Raw genomic sequence first — 12,276 nt, 5'->3', positions numbered from 1 at the left:
CTGGACCAACAGCTTCAGGAATTACACCCAACTCTTGGATGAATTTCCTTATCCAAACCGCCTCTTTAGCAGCAGCTGATGCTGCAATTTATTCTGCCTCAGTGGTGGAATCCGCTGTGGTGTCCTGCTTGGAACTCTTCCAAGAGACAGCACCGCCATTGAGCACGAATACAAATCCAGAGGTTGATTTCGAGTCATCCACGTCACATTGGAAGCTAGAGTCGGTATAGCCTTCCAACTTCAATTCTCTCCCTCCATAAACCATGAACAAATTCTTAGTCCTTTGCAAGTACTTAAGAATATCCTTCACGGCTTTCCAATGCATTTGACCGGGATTGGCTTGGTATCTGCTCGTGACGCTCAGAGCATAGGCCACATCCGGTCTGGTAGATATCATCCCATACATGATACTACCTATGGCTGACGTAATATCTTTCCTGCCTTTCCTTTCGGAGGTGTGCATGTCTGTCAGAGGAAAGTCTGACGTGTGTCATCTTCTCTATCTCTTCGTCAGTCTTGGGACACATAGATTTGGATAGAGAAACTCCATGACACATAGGTAGATGTCCTCTCTTGGACTCATCCATATAAAACCTTTTCAATATGGTGTCGATGTAGGTTGATTGAGTGAGTCCTATCATTCTTTTAGATCTATCTCTATAGATCTGAATTCCTAGAATATAGGATGCCTCACCTAAATCCTTCATCGAGAATCTACCTGATAACCATATCTTTGTTGACTGCAACATCCCAACATCATTCCCCATGATTAGGATGTCATCAACATAAAGTACTAAGAATGTTACCGCATTCTTAACTACTTTCTTGTACACGCATGGTTCCTCCGGGTTCTTGATAAAACCAAAATCCTTTATCGTTTCATCAAATTTTTGGTTCCAACTTCTTGATGCTTGTTTGAGACCATAGATTGATCTCTGAAGCTTGCATACCTTATGCTCGCTTCCCATGGATGTGTATCCCTCAGGCTGCGTCATATAGATCTCTTCCTTAATGTTTCCATTCAGAAATGCAGTCTTTACATCCATTTGCCATATCTCATAGTCATACCATGCTGCTATGGCAATAAGGATTCTTATGGACTTGAACATTGCGACTGGTGAAAAGGTTTCATCATAGTCAACTCCTTATCTTTGAGTATAACCTTTTGCCACCAATCGTGCCTTGTAGGTCAATACCTTTCCATCAGGCCCAAGCTTTCTCTTGTAGATCCATTTGCACCCAATTGGAACAATTCCATCGGGAGGATCTACTAAAGATCAAACTTGGTTAGAATGCATCGAGTCTATTTCCGATTGCATAGCTTCAAGCCATAAATTCGAATCCGCATCAGAAATTGCTTCCTTGAAGTTTCTTGGATCACATCCAATGACGGGTTCACTTTGATCCCCTTCAAGAAGAAGACCATATCTAATAGGAGGCCTAGAAGTCCTCTCGGATCTCCTAGTAATAGGCGTGTCTTGTGATGATTCTTGAGGTGTAGGATCGCTATTTTGTATCTCGGGTTCTTCTCGAATTTCTTCGAGTTCCATCATCTTGCCTTTCTTATCCAATAAGAACTCCTTCTCCAAGAAGGTGGCATTCCTTGAAACAAACACTTTTGTTTCAGCAGGATGATAAAAATAATATCCGATTGAATTCTTCGGATACCCTACAAAATAACATAAAGTGGATTGACTATCCAATTTATCTCCCACTGTCTGCTTCACGTAAGCAGGACATCCCCAAATCCTCAAGTACGAATACTTAGGAGCTTTGCTATTCCATAACTCGTATGGTGTTTTATTTACTGCTTTAGTGTGGACGTTGTTTAACAACAATACCGCCGTTTCAAGCGCGTAGCCCCAAAACGAAGGTGGGAGCTCAGTGAAGCTCATCGTGGATCGAACCATGTCCAACAAAGTTCGATTGCGACGCTCCGAAACACCATTAAGCTGAGGTGTCATAGGAGGAGTCCACTGAGAGAGAATCCCATTCTCTTTTAGATAGTCCAAAAACTCGGTACTTAAGTATTCTCCACCTCGATCCGATCGAAGTGCCTTAATACTTTTACCTAGTTTGTTTTCTACTTCAGCCTTGAATTCTTTGAACCTTTCAAATGCTTCAGACTTATATTTCATTAAATATAAATACCCATACCTAGAATGATCATCAGTAAAGGTAATGAAGTAGGTGTTGCCACATTTAGTACCAATCCTAAATGGACCGCAAACATCTGTATGGATCAAATCCAACAAATTTTGACTACGCTCAGGTTTCCCTTTGAAAGGAGATTTAGTCATTTTTCCCTTTAGGCAGGACTCACAAGTAGGTAGAGAGTTAATATCAGACATATCGAACATGCCCTCTCCCACTAGCTTGTTCATCCTCCTTGAGGAAATATGACCTAGCCTAGCATGCCAAAGGTTTGCCGGGTTTTGACTATCTTCCTTCCTTTTAATTGTTGTTACCGGTTTATCAACATAATTAATTGGAACGTCTTTTAATTTTAAGCTATATAGATCGTTTTCAAGTTGTCCATTTCCAATCAAACATTCATTCTTGTAAATATTGCAAATCCCATTTACAAAATTGCAAGAAAAACCATCTCTATCAAGCATATAAATAGATATAATGTTTTTGACCAAATCCGGAACATATAAAATATCTCTCAAAAATAACTTAAAATTGTTCTGCAAAACTAAATAAATGTCTCCTATAGCTTTGGCTTCGACTCTAGAACCATTCCCGAGCCTTAGCTGGGTCTCATCCATCCTTAGCTTACGACTTCTTGTCATCACCTGCAAATCATTGCAGATGTGAGATCCACATCCAGTATCCAATACCCAAGAAGAAGTATTAAGCAAAACATTTATTTCAATGTAAAACATACCCTTTGCAGTTCGCAACTGTTCAAGGTATTCCTTGCAGTTACGTTTACAATGACCGGGTTTCTTGCAGTAATGACAAACGTTTTCATCTTTTATTCCAATTGAAGCCTTGGCCTTTCCCTTCTTATTTGGTACAATCTTCTTGGGCGGGGCAGAACGTTTCTTACCCTTTCCACTTGGTCCTTTCTTAGAGTTAGAAGAGGAGCCAACCAAGAGTACCGGTTTATCCTTCTTTAGTGTGGCTTCATATGTGACAAGCATATTGACCATCTCTTCAAGGGTGGCCTCTATCTTGTTCATATTGAAGTTCATCACAAAACCGTCAAACGATGAAGGAAGTGATAGAAGCAACAAGTCCGCGCTAAGTTCATGCTCCAAAGTCAAGTCGAGTGTTACCAACTTTTCAATGAGCCCAATCATGTGCACCCCATGCTCACGGACCGAAGTCCCATCTCACATGCGGCTCGTCATGAGCTCTCTGACGGTGGCATACCTCTCCGACCTTGACTGAGCTCCAAAGAGTTCCTTGAGGTTCTTGTGAATGTCAGCAGCATTCACGGCATCCTTGAATCTCCTTTGAAGCTCATCAGACATCGAAGCCTGCATGTAGCATTTGGCCTTGATATCATGGTCCCATCATAAATCAAGTTTGGCCAACTCTTCCGGACTTGTATTAGCCGGGGCTTCCTTCGGAGGCGGCTTCTCTAACACGTAGAAAGCTTTTTTCGAAGTAAGAATAATTTTTAACTTACGGAACCATTCTATATAGTTTGCGCCAGTCAATTTGTTTTGTTCGAGAATTGAAAACAGTGGATTGCGAGAAGTCATAGTATACTGAAAAGGAAACAGACAATAATCAATGATTGTTTAATTAATTTACTAAGACATAAAATATGGCGAATTTTATTTTATGAATTACACTCCCACTATTTTAACGATTTCACTACCCTCTAGTGAAAACGGAAAACTATTTTTCTTAGTGAGAACATGGAGTCCAATTGACAAATCATGATCCCGAATAATATCAGCCAACCATAATTTTCAAAAGGTAGAGCCCAATTACTTTCAAAGTAACCCCCATGTTTTTACCTCATGTCCAATAAGGGCCCAATAATATGACGCCGTTTATTGTGACATGTCAAGATAACCCATCAATATTAAGTTGTGATGGACGGTCGCCATGTGGATCCCCCAATAATATGAGCCAATCCCATGGGAGTTCCACCCAACTTACAACAAGTGTCGATCCAATGTACAGCTTTCCGACGAACAGGCCCCCCAAATAATATGAGCCGGACCGTATCCGCGGGTAGCATCTCATACATTGATCGTTGATGGAAGGTAGAAATATTTAAACAATATTTAAATTCCCTTTTTATTAATCTTGATATCAATTTTAAATCATATTTAAAATGAGGGATTTTTAATTTTAAAAATTTGTCTCATCATGCAAATTTATGTATGCTTGCGGGATTCATACAATTTAGTCTAAACATGCATACATCAATAATATCATATATTATTTAAGGATGATCGATCCCATTTACTAATCGACCCGTGGTTGTCAATCACGAGTTTAAGTCCAATCCTAGGTGATATGCAAGTATGCAATGCAATCCTATTACATTGTGCTTCCAATTTACATTTCTTCGGTCTTCATTGTCTGCTGGGCCCACCATTTCTTCAAATCTTTGTCTCCCACTAAGTCTAATAAATTTACAATAAATTTCGATGACAAATATGGGATACATTTTTAGGGGTGGGAACGGGCCATAAACCAGACCCACTTTTATTACATATGACAATCATATTGGGCTATAAACCAAGCCCATTAATAAACACCAACAACAATAAAACAAATGTAAATCACCTAACATACACCTAAAACATTGGTCATGAAAATCGATCATCCTTTATCCATTAATTAAATCAATAATTAAATAATTGGATAAACATGCAAAGACATCATAATTAAAAGATAAAATCATATTTTATCTTATCCATCCATAAGATCATATCTTATCATCAATTGTACCAAAATAATTAATTTTTATAAAATCTAATTTAACGGATAAAATTTATAAATTTTCCAAAAATTCAAATTTATCCAAAAATCAATTTTTAAAAATTTCGGACTCGAACAATTCGATCCGATGCCTCGTGATCTAATCAAAACAATTTTCGATCGGATCAAACACTAGAATTTCAAAAATTCAAAATTTTTTAAAAAATAAAATTTTAATTTTCCGGGCTGCCCGGGACAATCCCGGGCAGCCCGTGCCCCTACCGGGGCTCGGGCTGGGCAGCGATCCGATCGCTGCCCGTGTTTTGCCCGTCAAAATTTTGATTTTAAAAAATTTGTTTTGTTTCAAAAAACCGAGGCTTAAAAATTTTGTACAATCGATTAATTTAATCGTTTGATCTGAGCAACCTGGCTCTGATACCACTGTTGGAAATCGGTATTCAGATCAATTAGAATTGATACCCGGTGCAGCGGAAGTTTAAAAATTTTATTTTATTAATATGGAACGATTCCATATCTGGGTATCAAAACTTTTACGATTAAATTTGTGTAAGTAAAATAAATAATCACAATTAAATATTTTACCTTAAAATCTCGAAGCGAGATTATGAACACCAACAGAATTTAATCTGCTCTTGTTGTATATCCCCGGAACTGATGAATGAACATTTCTTCAACCAGGTCCACGAATAGAAAACAAAACCCTCTGATTGACTGCACTAGAAATCAATCAAAAGTTTGCGTAGAGAATAAACAGATATGATCTGTTAATTCAGATTGTAATTTTTCATAAAAATCACAAGCCGAATTTTCTCCGAAAGGGACAGAGGATTTCGAAAATCCTCTTGAAAAATCTAGACTGATTTTCGAAAATTCAAAACTGAAAAACGCACCAAATTTTCGAACACTGCAGTCCTATTTATAGATAATTTCTAGTTATAATTGTATTAGGACTCTAACTCCTTAAAGCCCACAATCCATAACTTAAGCCCAACAAGCCAAGCTTGTTGTTATAGAAATTAATATAAAATTCATCGTGACTCCGATTGATAAACTGATTTCACCAATGTGCACAGAAACCATTTCTGCATCTTTTAGAGTCAAGATAATTTTTCTGAATCCGAATTTAGTGATTTCCAAAAATGCCCATCCCTATGTCATTTTAGAAAATCTCACTCCCTTTAGTTAAGAAGTCCAACTTATCTTTCATTAAATTTAACTCTTTAAATTTAACTATCTCTACGGGGTTTTAGTAATCCATTACTTGTGTAACCCTCAATGGTTCAGGAATACAGCTAGCCGTGAGCTCACAACTCCTTGTGACTCGGAACAATAATTTCCGACTTACCCATCGAATCATGGTAAGAGCGCCTAGCAACATCGCCCCATGATTCCCTAGGTATTACTGATAGTGCCTGCAAGAACCAGTAGATTTTGGTTAGCGTACAGTACGGTCCCTTTAACCATATATCCCGATCGAATCAACAACCATTGGTGCATCGAGAGTCGTTCGAGATTCGATAACTATGCATAACATCTTGGAGATCTATTAGTGACATCGCATGTGTTACTAGGATAACCCATTAACCTAAAACACATCATGTATTCTGGCCAGAGATTCGTCACACTAATATCTCCTCAGATTGCATAGGATATCCACACTCGCAAGTATGTGGTGAATCCTTGACAACAAAGCATCGACTCCTATATGTGTCGTAACTGTAACCAATCCCGACACCTGATGACCCCAATAGAGTCGATAAACGAGTCAAAGTACAGTACTAGCATATAGAGTCTCAATGATGTTTCAAGTAATAAGGACTAATGGTGTACAACAAAAACCGCGGACTTTATCCACTCGATAAGTGATAACCACTTGGAAAGTCCGAATAGGGTAGTTCGATCATTCATCATATGAATATCCATTTGCATGCTTTGAACATCTCTATGTTCCATACCAATGAAACGTGGTACTCGGCATCGCAAATGCTAGTCTCAATCTCGAGCGATCCTTATCCTTATTTGCGGACGACTCAATTGACTAGGAACTGTTTAGAATATACAGTGACTATAAGATGTGTTTCATGATAGCCATCCCTATGTGCTATCACATCTTACATACACTATAGTATATTCAAGGTCTTTATCAAAACAACAATAGTATATCATAATATAACAATATGAAGAAAGATAAAGTCAATGCCATTATAAAAGTGTAAATTATATTAAACAAAAGATTGTTTTACATAGAGTCATAAAAGCCCTTAGCCACAAGTTGGCTAACTGGGCACCCACTCTTTCAATAAGCGGTTCATGAGATCCATGAAGACCGCTGGAGCATTGGTCAACCCAAACGGCATTACTAAGAACTCATAATGCCCATAACGTGTCCGGAAGGCAGTCTTGGACACATCTGCATCTCTGATTCCAACTGATGATAGCCAGATCGCAGATCTATTTTAGAGAAAACCGAAGCTCCCTGCAACTGATCAAACAAATCCTCAATCCTCGGCAGTGGATACTTGTTCTTCACTATGACGTTGTTTAAATCTCGGTAATCGATACAAAGCCTCATGCTACCATCCTTCTTTTTCACAAACAACACTGGAGCTCCCCAAGGAGAAAAGCTAGGGCGAATAAAACCCTTCTCCAACAATTTCTGAATCTGCTCCTTCAACTCTTTCATTTCTGTAGGAGCAAGTCGATACGGTGCCTTAGAAATAGGCACAGTGTCAGGCATCAACTCAATGCTGAACTGCACTTCCCTCGCTGGTGGAATTCCTGCAACATCATTGGGAAAAACATCTGAAAAGTCACGTACCACCTCTATCTTTGCTAGGGAACTGGTAGGTGGCTCTGCTGATGTGACTACAGTGGCGAGAAACCCCTGGAAACCACGTCTTAATAACTTCCTCGCATGTGCATAAGAAATCACAGGCGAGATCTCAATGCTCGGGGATGCATAGAAAACAAACTGGTCGCCCTCCTCTGGTTTCACTGCCAGTGACCTCTGTCGAAAGTCGATCACTGCCCCGTTGACCACCAAAAAGTCCATACCCAAAATCAAATCAAACCCAGTCAACGGTAAGACCACTAAATATGCTCTGATAGTGCGCCCCTGTAACTCCATCTCCAAACCTCTGCAGATACTAGTGGTAGTAAGAATCTGCCCAGACGGCATAGTGACATCGTAACCTGTAACAGCAACCTTAGGTTTGATGCCTATCCGCCTGATAAACTCCAGGGAGATGAACAAATGCGTGGCTCTCGAATCTAGCAACGCAAACGTGGAGTTTTCTCCAACTAGAATTCTCCCTGCATGCAGAAAATCCCAACAATTGCATACCAACACTTAACTTCCCAAGAACAATATCACCAAGTTCTCTTAATTCTAAACACAAGTAAAATACATCTTACTCTAATCATGGAAATAGATAACCCATGCAATTAAAAAAATCATGAAATAAATCCCCAAAAATTTCTTAAAAGAATAAGCTAGGGCATACCGGTGATCAAAGAAGTATCTGGGTCTGCCTCATTTTCTTGCATAACAAACACCCTCACGGTAATGTTCTTCTTCTTAGGGAAATTCATGGACATGTGCCCCGGTTCCTTGCAATGGAAACACACATTCGACCCGCTCAGGCACTAACCCGAATGTGGTTTCTGACACTTCGGGCAAAGTGGGACTCCTCCTGGCTTAGGGGCCCCGCCCCTCTGTTGCTGCTACGGCTGGCGTCCCTGAGGCCTCTGCTGATTCGGGCCCTTAGGCGGCCCAGTAAACTGCTTCTTTCCAGGAGGCTGCGAAGATGGTCAATAAGATCCCGGCTGGAACTGTCTCTTGCTCTGCTGTTCCCTCTGCATCTCTCTTCTCCCCTCCTCAGAACGCAATGCCCTACTAACTGCAGCCTCATAAGTAGTGACGTCCAACATGCGAACGTCATGCTTGATGTCAGCCCGCAACCCATCAATAAACTGTCTCAGTTTCTCCGATGCACTGTCAGCAATAAGGGGTACGAAGCGACACCCCCTCTCAAACTGTGTGATGTACTCTACCACAAACTTGTACCCCTGATGGAGACTCATGAACTCCCGGATCATGCGGCTGCGCACATCCTCAGTGAAATACTTGGCAAAGAATATACGTCTGAATTCTGTCCAAGTCAAAGTAGGTAGGTGTACGCCCCTAACAGCTCCCTACCACCACGAGGCTGCATCCTCTCTCATCATATAAACCTCACACTTGACCTTGTCTGCATCCGTAATCCCCATGTAGTCAAATATAGACTCCAATGATCGGATCCATCCCTCCGCAATGAGCGGATCAGTGGTGCCTATAAACTCCTTCGGTCCCTTATTCTGGAACCGTTCAGCCACATCCTCATCATGCGTAAGTCTAGGTCGTGCAGCTTGCTGCTCCAACAGAGCAGTGATCCCCGCCATCATATTTGCATTGTCCTGCTCCAATGCTGTAAGCAGGTTCTGCGGGGGTGGAGGTAGAGGTGGATGATTACCACGCCTGATCATCTGTCTCGGAGGCATTCTCCACCACCATATATTTTTTTACGTAAATCGCCATGCATAACTAAGGGTTCTAAAACTTTACAAACATGAAAATCTTAAATCACTACTGAAAGGAATTTTATTCCTTGATATTTTCGGCCCTTAATAAATTGGATATTATAATATTTTGCTTTCTAGACAAGATAGAATAATTTTTAAATATATTGCGTATATCACGATTATGTTAAGTTATATATTTTCCAAGTTTAAAACATGTCTTGATAAGGTGATTACTTGATATAATATAAATCGATATTATCTAGATTTGATTTGCAAGATTTGATAGAGTTTATTTCCTACTAAAAGATAGTTGCTTATTCTTGTAGGACTCTATCTAAGGAAATCTTCAAGATTTAAATGCTAATCAATAAAAGGGGATTTCACGCACAAGATGAAACAAGACTTCAGACGTACCATTCTCTGCGCAAAGACTGAAGAATTCCATTGAAGAATTCAAAGATTCTGAAGCAAGGTTTGCATCCATCGTTGTTGCATGTCCCCGTGTTTCCGTTCGTGTTGAAGACATCAGAGACAACACTGTGGGAACTGTGTTGTTGAAGATCTTTTTTGTCTCTTCAATTTAGGCTACGGGAGTTGCATCCAATGTCTTTTATACTCTGTTGTATTTTAGGATACAAGTTTGATTTCTCAACTTATTGAGAAATTTAGGATTTAATGACTTTTCGTAAAATTACTAGGATTGCTTTGTAAGACTGATCATACGTTTACTAGTAATATTTAGCCCTAAGGCACCCGCACGAGTTTTATACTCATGCAAATTTAATTACTTGTGTTTTATTTACGCTTTAAATTTCCGCTGCACTGTGTTGTCTGTGGTGTTACAACACAAAGTACAACACTGCCTATTTTACATAATTAACCACGTACACTGTTTCTTTCACGTGGCATCAGAGCCACCACTTGACTTTACTAAGTGAGTTCCTGGTTTGTGTTACAGGTTAGTTATGGACACTCCGTACACAAGTGCAATTTGTCCACCTATTTTGGATGGAACAAATTACGGCCCTTTGAAATTGAAGATGAGCATGTACATTCAATCCATTGAGTCCAGGGCTTGGCAACGTGTTCTTGACGGTTGGACACCACCTATGAGAGATGATGATGTACCAAGACCAAATCCAAGATCACAATGGACAGCCGATGAGAATACTGCGGCTATTTATAATGCTAAATCTCTTAATGCTATGTTCACTTCAGTTGATATGAACATGTTTAATCTAATTGGTACTTGTACTTGTGCTAGGGATGCTTGGGAGAAACTTCAAACCCATTGTGAAGGCTCGACAAGTGTCAAGAAGACAAGGATGCGTCTCATAACTTCAAAATTTGAAAAAAATAAGAATGGAGGAATCAGAGACCATCATGGAATATAATGGTAGATTGAAGAGCCTTGCGAATGAATCATCTGTTCTTGGTGATCTTATTTCGAACAAGAGACTTGTATCTAAAGTGCTTCATTCTGTCCCCAAAAGATTTCACACCAAGGTTTGTGCTATAGATGAATCAAAAGATACATCTATAATGGGTTTGGATGAGTTAATTAGTTCTCTTCGCACTTATGAGATGGATTTGGAAGCCGAATATGACTCAAAAGGTAAGCCTATTGCCTTTCAAGTATCTAATGATGTTTACAATGATTTTTTTGAAGTTCAACAGGAAGTAAAGGAATCTGATCTTGAAGAAAATTCGATTGCCTTGATCTCAAAGAAGTTCACTGATTATCTCAAGGTAATGAAAGAAAAGAAAGATGTGAAAGGTGCACAACCTTCAAAATTCCCTAAACTGCCTACTTCAGAGAAGCCTCAAAAACCTGCTGCTACTTGGGGATCTCGACAAAGGTATGAAGGTAAGGTTCAGTCCTCAAGTAAAAATTTTGATAATGTTCAATGCAGGAATGTAAGGGATATTGCCACTATGCTTATGAATGCGCAAATCGCCTTCGGAAAGGTATGAATGTTTCTCTGAGTGATGATGATTCTGAAGAACAAGAAAAGTTTGAACAGGCAGATCTCATATCTTTTACTGCTTTGCTGGAAAGTAAGAAAAATTTTCAGATCAATCCTCTCGGTGTTGGCTCCGGTGTTGCAACACTTGGACGCAACACAGTTCAAAAATCTGTTTGTTTTGTTGCTTCTAACCTTGATAATTCCAGTGATCATGAAGAATAGGTAGCTGATCCGTATACTCTGGAAGGTATTCAAAAACTCTATGAAGAGTTGTTCTGTGATTGGAACAAGAGGAATCAGTTGAACACAACCCTTACAAAAGAGAATACTGAATTGAAAGCTGCTGTGGCTAGATTGGAAATTCTCATGGGTAAGAAAGATTTGGAATTAGGGTTGCTGAATTCTGAACTTAAAAGAGCAAAAACAACACTTGATAAATTTAATTTCAGTTCAAGCAAACTTGATTCCATTTTGACTATGGGTAAGAATGATAAGTTTGGTCTTGGTTTTAAAGAAAGTGTTTTTGAAACTGGTGAATCTTCCAAAACACCAGTGTTTGTGAAGGAAGGTAATGATTCCTTGAATCATCCTTCAACTGCTTCGAAAGGTAAAAAACCCATTGTTGAAAAGAATTTTTCTGTCCCTAAGCCAAAACAATGGAAGCGTCCTTTGGTATGTCACTATCGCTTCCTTTTGTATGTCACTATTGTCTCAAATCTGGTCATATCAAGCCTTTTTGTCGAAAGCTGAAGAATGACTATGTGTTGTGGGAATCTAAGCAAGTGTTGCCCCCAGTGTTGCCCAACACCAAGAGCAACACTGGCAGAAAGAGGCC

Source organism: Henckelia pumila, chromosome 4, assembly GCF_033568475.1.
Source record: "Henckelia pumila isolate YLH828 chromosome 4, ASM3356847v2, whole genome shotgun sequence".
NCBI classification, from domain to species: Eukaryota; Viridiplantae; Streptophyta; class Magnoliopsida; order Lamiales; family Gesneriaceae; genus Henckelia; species Henckelia pumila.
Note: the sequence above shows the minus strand (reverse complement) of the source record.